The sequence below is a fragment of the Ambystoma mexicanum genome, chromosome 1p (assembly GCF_040938575.1).
Source record: "Ambystoma mexicanum isolate Mex_15411 chromosome 1p, UKY_AmexF1_1, whole genome shotgun sequence".
NCBI lineage: Eukaryota > Metazoa > Chordata > Amphibia > Caudata > Ambystomatidae > Ambystoma > Ambystoma mexicanum.
Window position 1 is genome coordinate 507,098,052 of NC_090921.1, and position 19,412 is coordinate 507,117,463.

The window sequence follows — 19,412 nt, forward strand, 5'->3', positions numbered from 1 at the left end:
ACCAGGCCGACATGACACAATGCCAATCTCCAAGGACTAAAGATGCTCTGGGGTCTCGCGCCTGGAACCCAACCTGCAACAAAGATGTCACAAGTCAGACACTGGCAGTGGTGAGAAAGGAGCGCTCCAACAGCAAATAGCAGACCTGTCCCATGTTCTCCACTGACACATAGTCACACATTGTTGCCAGCACCAGGTACACCGCAAGCTGGGAACAATGATGGCCCCAGGCTTGGGGGCTCGGGGATTGACCAATCAGGACACGGGCGGCTAATCACTGACGGCACTACAACCCAACCAATCACTAACTTTCCTCATGTAACTATTTTCACGTAGCATTTCTTAGGGACAACCCAAGCGTACCACCTGACCCCTTCTCTACCAATAACATTCCCTTCTATATGGGTCTATACTGACCCTATCACTCAGGGAGCCAACACGAGATAGCGTTAGGTTTAGGGGCAAGCTTTCCTAGGTGACACACATAGTAGCGTTATCCGGTTAGAAAAAGGGCCTGCGAGCCCATCACCGCTGTGATGTTGCTTGGGTACCTATGCTCCGAGAACCTGTCCCTGTCTGTTTTGTGCAATAAACAGCAGTAACCCTTTGCTGTTGTGTGTGCCTCATACTCCTTTGGGATGCGGGAGGAGTTGGGGCATCCCCAACCCCAGGGAAATTACCCCGACACATACAACTCGTTAAAGGAAGTACATATTTCAAAATATCCCTCTGCCATATACTTTCTATCAAACAACACCTTCTCAAAATTAGATAAAACCTGCAGTTCATGAATACAATCCTCCACCTGCGGCTTTTCCCGCATCTTCCAGACCTTGATCATTTGCGTAACTGCCACCATCAATGACTTACCTATCCCACAACTATTAAACCGGGTCACAGCACATATATCAGCTTTTGATAACAGCACTGCTGGCAATGGCAAGAGAGGAAATGACATACCCATAATCAAATTCACCCTATCCAAAACCTCTTTCCAATAATCATGCACCCTAACACGTTCCCACAACATATGTAACAAAGTACCCACCTCCGAACCACAACCACAGCACATATTATCATCCATCAGCCCAACTTATGCATGCGTACCGGTGTCCAGTATAAATGCCCCACTACCTTCTGATGTATTAACCTCAAGTTGAAGTCTAGCTTTGTTTTACACCCAGCCTTCAATACAAACTCCCAATGATCAGATGTGACTTTGCATTGCAACTCTGTTTCCCACTCACGACGTAACTTATCCCAGTGCTCAAAATATGCTGGTGACACAGGCATCAGTTTTAAGAAAGTGTAAACCATACGCTGAAGGTTGTCAAAAACAGTACATAAACCCAGGCCTCCTCTCAAGTGGAGACTGTAACAAACTTAATCTGTGCCTCAGAGTATCCTATATCTATCACGTTCCTGCGACACCAAATGAAACTTGTTCTTCAATGCTGTGAAACATATACATTTTTAATTCCTGAAAACATCACCAATTTTCAGAACGCCCTTCAAGAGCCAACTTTGCCAATGCAGTGATTGATTATTAACCAGAAACGCCAGATTGAGCCATCAAGAGGCCTCATAGTTTACCCACCAACCTTGTTAATTGTCTTCAAACCATGAGACCAACGCCACACATGAAGCCTCAATTGAAGCCAAGTTATTGCATTTTTTTTGAGAGAATAAAAACATGATCTAAAGATTAGGGGTGCATATTCTCTCTCTCCAACTCCACCTAACCTGGCACTGCATTTTCCAACGAACCAAAGTAATAAGCTACCTTTTTTAACATATACCCTTTCCATAATTTCCCCAGGTCAGCATAGCCAAACCCTTCTTCATCCACAGCTTGTGATAAAATTAATTCAGGAATCTTGGGTTTCTTCCACCTACCCCAGAGGAATCCCTGAAACAGTTTGTCCATCCTCTGTGAATTTTTCTTCGTAAATCTCAGTCGTAAAGACTGTATGACATAAAGCACCTTAGGGAGTAACGTCAATTTAATCGTATTAACCCTGGCCCAAATTCCCAACCTAGGGCCTCATCACGAGTCTGGCGGTAACCCTTAAATGCAGCGGTAGCGCTATTATTGCTGCATTTAAGGGTCTGGCAGATCATGGCCTTGGAGAATTTTCCCCCCGCTCTGAGCTGGGGTGAAATCTGCGGCAAATTTGCCGATTTTCTGCACTATTACCGGCGGCAGGAAATCCACTGGCGGTAATAGCGTGAATTTTCCCCATTGGGCCCAATGGGGAATGAGGAATTCCTGAATTGGCCCAATGGGGCATGGGCACTAACCGTTCCGCCAAACCCGTGATCCGGCGCTAATGGCGCCTGGGGGTTTGGCGGTAGGGCTAATAGCACCAGCGGTAATAGCGCCGGCGTTACCGCCCAACTCGTGATGAGGCCCCTAGTCTCTCCCATCTCCTCACATTTTTTAAAAGGCCCTCAATTAGTCTATCCACATTAAAATCCATAATCTTATTCAAGTTTCTCAATACATAAATCCCCAGCTACTTCACATGTTGATCTGCTACAAACAATCCCGAGTGTTAAAATGCTCCAGAGTACAGCTAGGAGACAATGGAAAAACCTAAGTCTTTTCCTAATTTTTCTTGTGTCTATATAATTGCCCAACCTCGTCAAAAATCCTTTTTTTGCAATATACTTCCTTCTCTAGGTTCGGACAATAGCGCATCCATATCATCAGCATAGGACAATACTTTAAATTCATGCCTATGCACACGTAAACCACAAAGATTCACGCCCTTCCTTATTCTAGCTATAAGTGGTTCCAAAGCTATATTAAAAAGAAATGGAGAAAGGGGACAACCTTGTTTGGTACCTCGCCTCATGGTCATTTCTTTTGAAAGTACACCATTTAACCAAACTTTAGCCTTTGCCCCAAAATGTAAACAACTTATTGCACCCAAAAAAACTTCACCAAACCCTGTCCTCCTCATTGTACGCTACAAAAAAGTCCAATTCACTCAGCTAAAGGCTTTTTCCGCATTCAAAAAAACCATTGCAGCGCTGTCTGTTACATTCTTTTTTAGTCCCAAAATGTCAGTCAATGTTCTAATATTATCATACCCAAAACGCTGACGCATAAATCCAGATTGAGTTTGATGGATGATCTCCCTTACACATCTAGACAGCCTGTTTGTCAAGAGTTTTGTAAACATTTTCAGGTCAACATTAACTAGCAATATTGGATGGTAATTACAACATTTTGTATCATCTTTGCCTGGTTTTGGGATTAGAGTAATTAGAGCTTCCCGCATAGATGGACACAAACCAGCACCCTCGAGTATACAATTGAATAATTCACACAAAATGGGGACAACTGACTTTGAAAGTCTTTATAAAACTCCTGGCAGACCATCTAACCCTGGTGATTTACCAATTTGTAGTTGAGAAATAGCTGTTAAAACGTCCATGTCCGTGATCCTCGCCTCTAAGGCCGAATAGTTTATCATGAGTTAGCTTTGGTAAATTAATCATTTAAAAAAGGCTATCCATATCTTGTTATTTTCCTCATACAAAGTCTCATAAAACAACCTAAAACACTCACATATTTACTGCCCTTTACATTGATATATCTACAAACCTCTGAATGATCCAATCTATAGTCCAGGACACAGTTAAAATATCCCCCAATAATGACTCTCTCACCCTGAAGGTTCATCACCGAAGCTGACAAATCTTGAAAATAATCCTCTTTGGTGTACATGGTCAAAACACAGATACAATAGTAAATAATACCCTATCAAATAAGATATCTGCCAACAATATCCTTTGCTCCCCATCTCTATACACTCCTTCAACAATCGCTTGCAAATCAATGCACACACCTCTAGATTTCAAATTATAATTATTCAAACGTTCCTGCATATATTTCCTACCCTTCAAGCAAATCTCATCTTTCTCTATTAAATGTGTCTCTTGTAATAAAACCACATCAGCTCTAACTATGCAAATACTAGGAAACATCTTCTTCCTTTTTGTTTGGGCAATTCATACCTTTCACATTCCAGGTGACAAATGTAAGTAACTCATTTATACTCCAAACAGCCTATATTTACTTCTAATAACAATCCAGGTATCATTCTCAGCATAAAACAGCACATATTGAACCTGTCATGAATATGAACAGTCTGTTTTGTAAAAATTATATCTGATTGAGGGCCGGGTTACACCACATCCATACACCACACTAACAACACAAACAAAGAAATGCAAACACAGTTCAACACCACCAGTCAATATCGAAAACACTACCGCCGTGACAATACGATCAACCAGTACATTTTAAACACCACACTAAAAAACTTCATTCTATAGATGCGCATCAGCACTCAAAACCTACAATCTGAATAACAAAATAACATATCCCCTGCCCGAAAACTCAAATCAGCACCCCCATCAAATAAAACAATCCCACCTCACCATAAACAGACAGTCTAGACCAAAGTCCTCCACAGAATACCTAAAGGTTTTAAGGAAAATCACCATGTCACACATGTAACCCAAAGGCCCAAATGCAATTCCAATCTTTTATTTTAACACCAAATTATACTACCCATCCACCCCTTAGAACCACCTGCAACCTCTCATAAAATGCACTGTGCAAGCATATATTTAACGCTATACTACAATGGCATAAGTGGCCAGATACACACACAATACAGCATATCAACATCGTTAATACAATTTTCATTATATATTTACAATCAATAGCTAGAGGGATGGTCCACATGAACAGTGTATGACCAGCATCAGTTCACACCAATATGTGACCCTACATGTATTGCCCAATAACCCAGTTCAATCCCAAATAATCCATGCCTTCCAGCTAACTATAAACAAGACAAAAGACACATAATTGACCCGAGTCTGTGGTATTTCTATAGACCTGAAACAATATTAGTGATAAGGCTATGTAAAAATCCATATATAGTGTAAGCCACTTTGCAATCAAAGCCAGTATGATTGACACCAATAGGACTCTTCCCCATAAGGCTCAATTTCGAATGTATGCTCAAAGAACTGTATTCTCTGTGAGCATGCAATGCAGGTTCCTAATGACTAGGCATTTCAACTTAATACATCTTTTAAAACTGTAGGTATTATATCTATATGCATTTCCTAAAACAGGTGAAAACAAAGAAACCGTTTAATAACCCTCAAGAGTAAAATGACAGATATCAGATATGTACTCAGAGTACTCACTGAGAACTTTAAAATTACGGGATGACTTGATCCCCACACCTTCCCAAGCTCTCAATTGCTGTGTCACTCACATTGGTAACCAGGTTCACTGTGTCAGCCATAGGTACATTTCGTCTAAATCCATAGCTGATGAAACTTTCATCTAATCAAATCAATAAATGTCAATTAGTTTGAAATAATAAAACTCTTCATGCAAACTATTGGAGTACATGCAGTGCAGAAGCAGCACAGACCAGAATTCAGCATTTAGAAGCAAATATAACTTTGTTAACTAACGAACATCCCCAGACCACACATGAAGTTTTCCTGGTTCGATCAATTCCAAACCAGCATTCTGCCCCATATTCATCAAGAAAGACTTCCATTTCAAGACTGTTTTCCCCTCTAATATGTTCCAATATTACATTGGAGAGCACACGTGGGTCCTCAAATCCATAGGTTAAAATAGACATTCTCTGCATACGTTGTGTCCGCCCCAGGTCACTTCACCATCCCACTGTCGGTCCTCAAGATTAGGCAGAGCACTTCAACACATACCTTACCCTCTTCCTGATAAGCCCCCCTGCCAATTGGGGAACTCAAAAAGGGGGTTTCTACCACCAGTGAGGAGCTCATGGTGGCAACAAGTAAGACAGACACTATTGATAACAGTTCAATGGTGTTTATTGAACAATGAATGCTGTATGCAGGTTGGAAAAACGCCCTTTCTAAACCTATATCTAAGATGGGAGCAAGCATCGACCATCAAATTAAAATTAAGGCAGTCCTATCCTAGTTGCATTGTGTCAAAATAAAAAGGGCCTATACTAAGAAACCTATTCCCAAACCTCACATCTGGATAGTTCTCAAGAAAAGAAAGAAGTGTTCTCAAATAATATGTCAGGATGTGGTAGCCTGGGTCTCCCTTCCCCATGTTTTGGACACGGGTTAAGATGGGAGCTTGGAGCACAGTACAGGCTTGGGCTTTTCCAGCACGAGACGATAGTTCTAATGGCAGCTCTCCGGACACACTCTCAAGCTTTCAGCTGTCAGGGCTGCCGATGGCCAAGTCTTGTTTCACTTGAAAGTCTCTTGCCTTCGAAGACCAAAACAAAAGTACCTTTAACAAATGAAAAGTTAATTTCCAATGTTCGCTGGGTGATGAGTTCACCCCTGGGTCACCCTCTTCTGGGCGCTGACCCTTCTCAATTGTTTATCACTGTTTCACGTAGGGTGATAGCTTCACCCCTGGTTCCCCCTCTTCTGGGCGCTGACCCGTCTTGTATCGTATTCCACAAATCTTAATGTCTTTTCAAACAGTTCCAAACACACTGTTTCTAGGGACTTTAGACTTTGCCTCTCTTGGGATTCGCTTCCCTTGTTTCTGCTTACTGTGGGATTCACTTCCCTTTCTTTCACTTATTTTATAGATCAAAGTGTTTTGATTGTACAGGGATTTTGCTTGACCCTCTGTATGACTACTTTGACCTATTTCGCTGGCCCTCCTACAGCCTTCTGGTAAATGTAGTTTCGCTCTGATGGGGCTCGACTAGTGTCTCTTCAGTTAGCACCCACGTGGTGCCAATTTCCCTCTGTAGCTGGTCTCCCCTTAACTCTCTTTACAGTTCTTTAATAGATCATCAAACTTGGTTCAAAACTTGCCACTTTGGTATTCTCTTTTAACACAGCCCGGTTCTTATTGGTTCCCCTTTGATTCACCGGCTGTGATGAACTGCTTGGCTTTTCTTCTTCATCTGAGTCAAGGCCGTTACCACAGCCGCGGGATGTTCCCTCACTGCTGCTTATTGGCATTGGCTTGCCCCGTGTACTGTTGACATCTGCTACAAGACACTGGTGCTATTGTTCGTGGTCTCAGGCTCTCTTCCACAAAGGTTCTGCAGGTATTGGTCGAAAAGGGCAAGGCCACTTCTCTCCTCGCCCCCCTCTCGGTTCCTGCTGCCTTTCTCCTTCGCTTGAACTGCCGCACCTGCTTATCCGTCTCGTCGTGCTGTCTGCCGTGCACACCTTCGTCGTACTGTGCTCTCTGGTTCCACCTTTTATACCTGTAGGGAAGGAAAAGGGCCATCAGGTGTGTGTGATTCTGATCAATTGCCTGACTTTGCCTGACCCTTGTATTGGGACATGTCAGGTAAACGGTCTGGTGTTAGTCCGTTGTCCTTTGTCTTGTGCGAAAGTGTTAGAGTTATGAAAGGAGGGGACAGTGGTTTGGTATGTACTACGTGAAAGGATGGGGAAAAGGTGTTAAAGGAAGGGGGGTAATGCATCTCACCCTTCAGTGTCCCACTCCCTGAGGACTGTCCATCCAGGTGATCCTCCCTCACTGGTCCACCCCCAGGAACTGGATCCATAACAATGGCCGTGTCCTGGCCACCTGGATGACAGATCCCCGGGGACTAGCTGGGAAGACTTCATACACCCCACACACTTCCTTAGGCCAGCTGGGCTTTATCTGCATAATGTGGGGATCCAGAAGTCTCATATGGATTGTTAAGCAAAGATCCTCATAGCTTTTGTTTGTTCCAGTGCAACCAGGAGAGAGCAAGCTACTTACCACATGCACAAAGCCCAACATAACCTTGCCTTTCAGTCTGAGGGTACAGAATTGGTACAGACTTGCACGAGTGGCAGCTTTCAAGCAGCTAAAAGATAACAGAAGGTGGTGCTGTCCGTAATACATTTCTGTCAACGGGCATGTTCCAAAAGTCACTCAGCTGCAGCACTTTAGGTTGCTGGCTTGTCCAGATCTTACACGGCCTCCTTCTGCATGTCTCTGATCACATCCACTCGCCCCCCCACAACCCAGGATGCCATCAATGCTATCAAAGGGAGGTAGTTAAAAAATATATATTATTTGTTATTGGTTCATAAAAGAACCTTTACAAAAAACAATACAGTAAAACAATTCACATAAAAATATGTTTGTACACATATATATAAAACAAATGATGTTTATATACATGTATATAAAAGCTGTCATAATGGATAAAAAGAAAAAACCTGAAGGTACATAATTAATAATTACAATGAATGTTTTTCTAAACAGTCCTCAAAATCAATGTTAGCAAATTCCATTAACAAATTGGTTCTCTCCATTTTAAAGTGAGGGCAGAATAGCACTAAATGTTTCAATGTTTCCGCAGATTCATTGCAAGGTAGAAAACAACATTTCAACAAAACCTCATCACCGTTAGCCTTATTCCAATAACCAGTCCTCTGCCTTGTATGATATTGGTTGAGTTTAAACCACATATAGAGTTTTCTGGTGTGATTGCACGGAAAAGACTCAAGATAGCTATATCACACCAGTCGTACTCAAATAATTTCTCTTTTGCATAGCCCGGTCTTAAACACAAGTAATTGAGTGTTATGTTCATATTGCTCAAAATAACTTGCTTTTCTCGATGAAATGAGTTAACAGAGGGGACATTATTCGTCGATAGAAACATTTTCAGATCTTGATATAAAGAGTTAGTTGGAGGAATACACATTTTGTCATAATTTGATAATTGTCTCCATTTCCTTCTGGAAGAAAGCGAAAGAAGTTCTAACTCATGTCTTATTATGTTATTGGGCAATGCCAGTGGGAGATGCAGAGCGGATTTTAGAAGCCATCCTTGCAATGAGTCTAGGCATTTATTCATGTCCAATAAACATATATCCAAAGAATAGAGGAGCACATTTTCGACCTTTAAATCAATGAAATCGATTAAAGGCACCAGGGAATATTTGCAGTATTTCATGAATATTATTTTTAACTGCGAAATAAGAGATCTAGCCCTTAAGTTCAATTGGTCCGACCAGAGCTTAATCAAATTCCTATTTGAGATGTAGTACCCCAAGTAAATGGTGTCTGTAAGCTGCGGAATCATTGTGTTTACTATTTCCCAGTGATATTGTTTAGTCTTTTTCTTAGATCCAAATATAATGATGGCCGTTTTAGTCGGATTTGGACTAAGGTTGTGAACTCTAGCAAATTCTTCAAATAAATCCAATTTCGTTTGGAGACCAGCTGGAGTAGGGTCAAAGATGATAATATCGTCAGCAAAGGCTAACCATTGTAAACGTAATGAACCTAATTTGACTGCAAAGAGGTTTTTCTCTCTCCAAGAGTGATCCAAATCAGCCATGTAGAGGTTGAAGAGAGTAGCAGCTAGGTTACAACCCTGTTTTAATCCAAGATATGTTTATATTAGGTCAGTGGTCCCACCTTCACCTGTGATCCTTATTTTATAGGATGTATCAGTGTGAAGTTGTACGATCCAATATATTAGTAAGGGCAAAATTCCCAATTTCGTCAACTTACTCCATAGTATATTTCTTACAACAGAATCAAAGGCCGCAGACATATCTATAAATGCTGTGTATACTGGGCATGCACGCTTGTAATTTGCTCCAGATAATATGTGTGACATGATGGTGGCATTTAGAGTGGTACTCATGGCTTTTCTGAAGCCAGTTTGAAATTTCGAATATAGGCCATGCTGCTCAATATGTTGTTCGAGTTCATATAAGAGCAATATAACAAAGATTTTTGCTTCCGTGTCTATTAAAGAGATAGGACGGCAATTCCCGGGTAAAGATGGATCTCCTTTTTTAAAGACAGGAATAATGTTAGAGGTCACCCAAGAATGGGAAATATTTCCAGTTCAGATAATCAAATCAAACTTCATTTTCAAGATGCTTGCCCATAAAGAGGGATCCGCCTTGAATACACAAGACAGTATCCCATCGGGACCGGCAGCCTTTGAAAATGTCAGTTTACCATTTGCCCATTCTATGTCATGAAGTGACCATTGTAATTGTCCCAACTCCCCATAACACGGTGGATGATATGGAAGCGTTTTAAATCTAACCGAGAGTTCGAACTTAGCGGTGATATATTTACACCAGGTCGTTGCCGAAATGAGATTGGAAGATGGCTCTGCACTCTTTTGGTTTGAACTTTTAATGGTTTGCCAAATTAACCTTTTATCATGTTTGCATATAGCTTTAATCATTGCACAATTTACATTATTGTAGTTCAATATATGAACACCTCTCATCTTATTTTTAGATTTCAACAATAGCCGTTCTGCAGCGTATGATAATTAGGGGTGTGCAGTTTATTATGTTTTAGATTCCTCAATTCCCTGTTTTGTCCCTTTTGAATACTTTACATACAGGGTCGAAGTGATGGAGATGGTTTATACCATTTGCAACACGTTTAGCTCGAAAGTATTGCAATGCATTAGTGATTGTTTTTGTCAAAATAGCTTCCTTTTGGATAGGCGACATATAGTTATTTATATTATACTTTTTAATGTTGACAGATACATATTGAGCAAATTGTTTACATAACCCAGGGTTCCATCGTAGCGATATAGTATCACGATAAACCTCTGGGATTGTTAGTGCATGAACAACATCCAGCCTTGAGTAACCTATTTGTGTACATATTGATAGAAGGGTGTGATCTCCATATATAATGGGGTGGATAGTCAATGGTCCTGCTATGGGGCTGATGTTATGAGATAGACATAAATAATCTATCATTGAAGTTTTTAAGCCCCGGCTCCAAGTATATTGTTGTCCTTTAACATCACACTCAACAAAATCTATATCCCAATCATTGAAATATGAAATCCAGGTCCTACCTCTCCTCTTAGCTATATTTTCTGCGGTGGTCAGTCATAATTTAGAAAAAATAATGTCGAATGACAAAAATGTTCTAAAAAATGACTTTCGACATTATTGTTTTCTAAATTATGACTATAAACCATTTTCTGCACTACTTGCCTGGGAATCTGCGGTGGACTGGTTGCAGGCGGAATTATAATTTCACAATCGCCCCTTTGCAGGAATAGAGTTTCCAAACATTTGTCCATTTCCTTGAGCTTAAGCTTGATTGTAGCCGCTGGATTCCAATATAGATTTATTAACAGAATAGGTTTAAGTTTGTTATTCTGCAAGTTCAATAATACGACCAGGATGTTACCTGATTCCCAGACAAGTTGCGAGTGACAAATGATGTTATTATTGACAGCAATCGCAAGTCTGCCAGAAGGGCAGCCACAATTTTCCTTAATCACATATGAACAATAAGTGCTATATCCTGAACATATCAGTGAATCAATTTTCATACTTTCATGTATCAACATATAAAAAGGATATTGATACAGAGTTAGAGTAGTGTACCATTTCTGGAGGTTGTAGAATCCACAAGAATTCTATGAAATGATACTAAACTCTCTTTCTGCGGATGGCTAGGGTGCTAGGGTGCTGGCAATGCCATTTTGGAGTTCAAGATCATTCTTAACATTGGTTCGACCCATATCATATCTTTGTTATTCCCAGCCAATTCCAACAGTTGAGCAAAAGATTGGTTTTGATCATTAGTATTAGATTTACCTTCTAAAGGATTACCCACATTGGAAACTGGACCTGGTAATGGTTGAGATATAAATTCTTGTGAACTATTTACCGAAAGTGAGTAAAGAGAGCCCCAGTTCTTTAAGCTCAGCTCTACATGACCAAATACATTTCAAAATCGTTGCAGACGGAAGATAACATATCATTCTGTAATTGTTATGCCTGGCCAATGAGATCCTTGTAAGGTCTGCAGTTGTCAGGCTTCTCAACTGCGGAATGCGAGATAGTACCCCAAGGAAGTATGGGCGATTAATGCAAGCCTTTCCAAGGAGTTCAGCATTGCCTTCCAAACCAATGATATGTACTTCATTTGAGGTTATTCGTTGTGATATTTGGTGTCGAACACTCTATAGAAGGAGTGTCATTCACTACCGTGGCTGTGATCGTGTTAGGTAGAGGAAGACTTGGGTTCACCTGAGAAGATGAAGGTAATTCGGCATGAGTTTTAAATGCAAATTCCTTGATTACAGCTTCGGAGGTGATCGATCCCTCTTCTAGAGCCTTTCTCAAAGTTCTTAAAATTTGCGAGCGATATTCGGGATCAATAAAATTCGGTGGGATGTTAATACAATCTTTGGAAACTCCAGCCCCATGTAAGTAGATTTCATGGTCATCATTGGTCGCCAGTAAGGGGTTCATAAGATTTCCTTGTAGATTATTTGAGTCAGCAACGTTCAATTGATTGATATCGCCCGATAAATTTCTTACTTTGCTAGCACCATTAATTATAATAAAGTCCCTATGGCCAACAGAGGGATTGAGGTCAGAAATACGTTGGTTTACTAGGCATGCTTCGAGATAGGACTTTCTATTCAGCAGCATGTCTTGCGCTTCAGGTAGCGATTGTGGAATTTTGACCAAAGGGGGCGCATCAGGCAGTACCTTAATGGGAGATGTCGAGACAGCAGTGATACAACTCCTTCCATTAGTTGGAAAATAGGCATTTAAGTTTTTTTGTGACTTTCCGCTCAGTAGAGCCATAGAAGTGTTAACGCTTGTGTACTCAATAGTGCCCTTGGAAGCTTTAGCACATGACATGGTAAACGAGACGTTTGAGAGGACTTTAGGGGCAGGAGATGCGGTTTTGTTAATACCACCCCTTAATGCTGGACCCTCTGTCTGTTTCGTGACTGCAGGTAATAACATGGCTTGACTCTCTACTGATAGTTGAGCCACATCAATGGGCTCTTCATCAATGGCTCCAATTGGTTTCTCCATATGCAACTCTTTGGAACAAATAGGATTATCAATGGTCAGATTATTGCCATCTTTTTGTTTCTTTTTACCCATTTTAGAACAAAGCAGTGGTTATTTTTGTCTTTTTGCCATCTGTTTAATAGCACGTAAGTGGATTTATTTTGTACGGCGTGACATAAAACAGCACTATCTTGTGTGTCTAAGAATGGGGTATCGTCATTTTCTATCTGCTCCATTACCGTTAGGAGCGTAGATGGGCCATCGGGATGCTCCATTTCTTGGATAGAAGAGCCGTTGTCTTTATTATCAACCAGTGGAATATTATGCTTTAGTTCATCTATAGTAGCCCTCAAGGCCTTTAACTCCTCATTAATACAACATGAGCAATTTTAACATCTTTAGGGTTAAGGTTGGCATCCGAAATGTGCGAGGGCGTAGCATTGGTTCCTACATGAGCATTGAGGGGAAACTAAGTGCTTTTTTCACAAGTAGCCTGCGTAGAAGGAAAGCTAGGTACATTGGAGGGCAGTGGCATCGTAGTCATAAAGGACTCCCTGGCTAGTATGAATCCTTCTATTCTGTCGATTTTTAAAAGCATTTGGCTCATGGAACCCTTAATTTCTCTTAGTTCTAAATGTGATAAATCATGTCCTTTATCTAGTAGATCCAAAATCCTAATTATCACCAGAAAGGTGTAGGGTTTTCTCTCTTCATGATTGAAGGTGGAGTGGACCTTTAAAGGAGACTCCTGCAAGCTGTAGTTGTTCATAGGCTGGCTTAATTCAGGTGAGTTACATAGTGGTTCAGAAATGCTTTTTTTGTTAATGTTATCATTCATGCAATAAATGTTATGTTTGTCATGAGGTTGTAGTTGAGAGCGAGTTGGAGAAGGGACCTCACCAAAGTACATAGTTGTTTGGGCACCCTCTCCAATGCCCTCGCCACTAATGGGGTTAAAATTCCAATGGACAGGCAAACCTGTCTATCCAAGTTCGCCATTGTTTCCAGCCCTGTTTTAAATACCTCATTCCCTTTGGAATTTGCACTTAATGATTTCAGTGGTGTCCTTTTTGCCTCCCACAGGTTTGTTTCTTCCATACGCAGGTCAACCTCTCTCCGTAGGCAACCATCGGCCGGTGGTGCACTGGGATTAGAACCAACCGAGTCCCCTGCCGAGGAAAGAAATTGCACAATGCTAAATGGCAATACAAAAGCTGACCAGCCATGTAAACCAACGTGGCGAGGACCACGAAGTCAAAACACATTGGACTATATTTGGGCATCCAGAAACGTCTTTGAAAGGGTGGTTGGCCTAAATGTAATTGCAATGACCAATAGTGATCATGATTTGTAACTTCTATTCTGGCAAGCCGATTAGGATGAAACAACCGCCAAACATGAAGTCCAACTGTCAACAAATGCAGCCGGCAACCGTTTGAGGATAAATGGTCCACAAATTGAAAGATTACGTCTTGAACTAAATCAATCGAATGACGTGGACTACGCACCCTTGCTGACAGACTTCAAGACGAAATTTGCATCAACAAGAATTTTTGGTCACACTTATTGTCAATCTGGAAAAATGAATACCCTTCATTTTGATGATAGACGTATCTTAATGGCCGAAGGCCAACCGTTTTATGCACAGAATTATAGAAATACAGACTGCTATGCTTGACCAACAAGCGGCCATTTTAAACGTAGCAAGAATCGCCATTTTGCTTGTTAACCATTGCTCATTGCTTTCTGTCTAAACTGCTTTGCAGCTTGCAATTCTTGCGAATTCTGCTTACTCTGCTCAACTGTTAACATTGTTGTCTGAATATGAAAGGGCAAGGCCGCGGGACTGAGGAGTTTGTTGAAACTCCTCATGAGCAGCCCAGAAAGGAATGCCCACACTCCCTCTCTGTAGCCTTGAGGGAGAGCTGCAGGGCATTTAATAATTTCACAGCTGCCAGCCAGTCTCGTACTGTGGTAGAATATGTTCGAATAAAGCAGCTAAAGGCTTGAATTATGCTCTTCTTACGGCCCCCCCTCACAAAACCCTTTAGAGCGTGTCGGCTCTCAGGACACGAATAGCACCTCATATATAGCAAAGCTTGGAATGTGACTCTTCCCCCGTGTGCAGCTTGCTTCCAAGAACAGAAGCATCGTGTTCTAGTCTACAACTAGAAGATGCCTTCGCACTTTCTAAATTGCACATTGTTACTAGAATAGACATCGAAAGTGTCATAATTGTCATACTCGTCGGAAATGTCCATCATCATCCCGAGTTCAAAGAAACTCAATAAAAGGGGGGTGTTAAACATGTCATAGCTGATTGTATGATATGCATTTTGTATATATGTAACTGATGTACGTAATTCGCTCTCTTGCGTCCCTCGAGGTCTAGAGAATACACGTCGCGGGGCGTGAGACCACAGTTGGCCAATTGGGACTATTTTTGCTTGCAATAAACCCTAGCATTGGGAATTTGAACCTCGTGTCTGGCGCATCCTTTCGTGTATGGTTATTGCCTTGTTTCCATATCACAAGGGACCCCTAAGGGCCCCTTTCATTATAAACACTTGTTCAGAACGAAATTGTCCAAGCAAAAAAGGCATTATGGAAGGACCTGCGACAGATAAAGAAAACCAAGTTACCACCGGAAAGCAAACATATCAGAGTCAAAGCAATACGCCAGGCCTATCGTCACTGGCTTAAATCCCATGCGGTGGTAATTGAGCAAAATCGTGCTGAAATAATGCTAGAACTGTTGGTTACAAAAATACGCGAGACATCTGGGCAATCTTAAACAACGGAAATACAAAATCCCTACCCATAAGTACAAATGAAATCGCCAGCTCGAAATGGGTAGAGTATTTTGCTGCGATCTATGAGAAGCCACGAAGTGAAATCCAGCCAGAAGTATATAACTGAACCAAAGCATGGGGCATAACCACATCAAGAGATGAAATCGAACTAGCCATACAAAAGCTAAAAAACTCGAGAGCTGCCGGCCCGGACCAAATCTCAAACAAGGAACAATGGGCAAAGTTCAACGAATGCTTATTCAGCAAAGTGTCCAACAGTAAGACTGTTCCAGATTCATGGCTAACTGCAATTGTTGTCCCGATCTACAAGAAGGGCAGTAGGGACATTCCTGCAAACTATCGCCCTATTGCCCTTCATGATACAATTGGGAGCATTTTTGGCTCTGTCCTTCGCCAGAAACTTGCCACATGGGCAACTGAAACAAGGATAACAGACATCCGTCAAACAGGCTTTACTGAGAGAGTGGGAGTCAAAATAAATTTATTAATATTGAACATCCTTAAGGTGGAGGCTCAAGCGTCAAAGAGAAAGATATTCTTTGCATTTATAGATCTGAGGCAGGCTTTTGACAGAATAAATCGTAGGAAATTGGGGTCGAAACTGTCCAAGTAGAACTGTCCTCCTCCAATACTAGAACCGTAGCAGGATGGAACTTAGACCACCGTTTATGGCAAAGACTGGAAGGTACGTTTTGGTGACGAGCCTTGAGGCTCCCCCAATATATCTCAGTGACTGCACTGAGATATGAATTGGCCATCAATTCACTGCATATGACAATCATAGGGAAATCCCTTGCTACCTTGAGGAAAATGTACCTTGGTGGTATAATTCCAGCATATCAAATCTTGCGATTGGAAACAAAGGGATGCAATCCAAATTAACACAAATTTGGAAGCTAAAGCTAGATGCCATTATGGAAGCAGCTTGTATAAGTAGATCAGAGCTACTAGACCGCCCACAAAATGCAACAAAAAAAACTGGAGATCTGGTATTGGATTACCAACTCCGAAAAGCACGGAAAACTTAAAACTGTTCTTCCACTATCAACAGGAAAAATCAAGCTACATGAACAACTGAAATATCTATTAGATTGCCTGTCACGTCATCACAGAAATCAATTCCTAAGATTCAGGCTAAACGCTCTAAATAACAAGGAAATGCTTTGGATAACACGGAACAAGGAAACAACTGATAACAAATGTAGATTCTGTGACACTCATGAAATTGAGTCCTCAAAGCATCTAATAACTGAATGCACCGGAACCAACAGCCAGCGGAACCTACATTTGAGTAGCTTTAAACCACAAAACAATGATATGGAAGAATGGTGGGCCTATGTTGCAGCAGGCAGAAACATCAAACTATCATGTAGTTTAATTGACTATCTAGATATGATCCTGAGTGTCGAATAGCAAGGGACTAGAGAAGCGAAAAGACGATATGGTCAAACATTGAAAGGGCTAAAACCTGGCCAAACTGCAAATGGTCTACTTGACCAATCCTAAGACGAAACAAGAGTTATGCATTTGGTCAAGACAATGACTCTGATTTAGATTTAGATTTTGACAATGATTTTGACAGTGAGTACTGATAATGACGATGGTTTAATAATGTAACAAAAGTTCAGTATTGATTTATTGAACTGTAGTTTTACAATAAAATAAAAAATAAAAAAAATTAATGATTTCAGTGGTGTCCTTTTTGCCTCCCAGGGGTTTGTTTTTTCCATAGGCAGGTCAACCTCCCTCTGTAGGCAACCATCGGCCGGTGGTGCACTGGGATTAGAACCAACCGAGTCCCCTGCCGAGAAAAGATGAACCTGGGCAATATGTACTGAGGGCGTGATGGGAGTGCCAGCTTCCAATTCTTAGATGAAGCGGCTGTTTGGCTTCTTTAAACATGGGGACAGCTAAAGACATAAGATCAACATAAGAGGTATTCCCCAGACAGACAGTTAAATCAATGGTATTGCAAGTTACACCAGGCAGCGCTGTATCAATACAGCAGCCACTACGTAAGCCACTAGCCATTTCACAGAAAAGCAACCAAAGAAAGAAAAAGATAAAAAAGTAATTATCACGAAATGGCAAGCTTCAATATCCAAAAAGCGATAACTTTGCTGTATAATAAAATCATAATTAACCATAAATCAAGATATAGCTGAAAAGCACACGCTCACCCTCTCAGCCTAACAGCACAACAGCACAGTTGTAGCTCACTTGAATGCGCACGCTGAATGCGCTGCATCAGGTGTAGAAGTAGCACTTCCGGGTGCCTTAAGAGGCATGGTTGGATCACGCAGTGGGTCTGCAAAGCAAGAAACAGGGAGGAGTGAGCACTGGGCGTGGTGGAAATACGGGCCACTAGGGGAAAGGGAAAATGGGGAAAACCAAGCTCTGCCCACTTTATAGAGCTCAGCCCAGCCCAGTCCAACTGCTCACTCCGTAAACCAAATGTAGGTAAAGTCAATTACTGTGGTTAAGGAAGTCCACGAAAAGTCAGTCGGTAGCGTTTCACCTCTTTAATGGCAGTGGCACTTCTCCTTGTGGATATACGCTTGGAAATAGATAGCAGAGCAGAAAAACAGCATTCGCAGCACAGTACTCCACACAGCTCAACAGCACACTTTACGCTCACCTGGTATCCACGGGGACATCACCCAGCCCTGGTTGGATGATTTGCACTCTTGAACCCTCTCCCGGTCCCTTGGTAGGGCCTCTGGTTAAAGATGGGTCTGCAATATAGGAGAGCTGGATTCAATACCAGATTGTCTTTATGTTTTCCCACCTCCCTTGGCCTCAACTCCTTCCTCCCCCTTGGGCCTTCTCCTCACCTTAATATTGTAAAAGGTGGATTCTCCGTCCTGCTCCTCGTGGCAGGGGCGCGTAGATGTGGGGGGTGTGCACCGACCAAGTTACTTCACTGGTGCAAGCCTCCCTGTGGGAATCCAGGCCTGCTGCGACTCCGTAGGTTTGCTGCTTTACAGTCTTTATATGCAGTTCTTATGTTCCTCTTAGTTCGAATAATAATGTCTTGCTTCTTTCCTTTTAGGTATGGAAAGGTATTTTGGTGTTGTCATGCAGTTTGAAGATGAGCATGGGCCGGTAGGTGAAAGCGCGGTGTGCGCGATGCTGTCCGGTGAGAAATGCGCGATGCGCGGCGCTGTTTCGCCTTTTATATTGCTAACCTGTGTCTTTTCTCTCCTTGCAGGTTGCGATGTTCCTCGCCGAGCGCCGTAGTGTTCCAGCAATGATAATGACCAGGAGATGACTACCCAGGTAAGAATTGTGTGGCTTTCTTCATTCGGGAGTAAACGTGAGTAAACGCTTACTAATGCTGTCTTTCTTTCTCCTCTTTCCAGGTTATTGTATTCCAGGATGCATGCGGTGCCGGATTATGGAGTTCGTACCTTCAGGTGAGTGGAACTGAAGTCAGCGATGGATTGAAGACAGGATACTGTTGCAGGTAAGTTTCGTAGTGTTCTTTCTCTCTCTGCAGGTCCTTGGTTTCAGGTAAGCTGGCATCAAAGAACTGGACACGGTGAGTGTTACGCTGCCCACAGCAGAATAACGCAAAGCATGTTGGGTATGGTTTAAATAGTCTTAGGTAAAGTAGTCCAGGTAAAATAGTCCCAGGCCTGCCACACCCAAAGTAGTCCAGGTAAAGTAGTCCCAGGCCTGCCACACCCAAAATACTAGACCGCATAGCTCAGTTCCTTGTAACTGAGCCATGTGTGTGCCTCCATGTTGACTGAACCC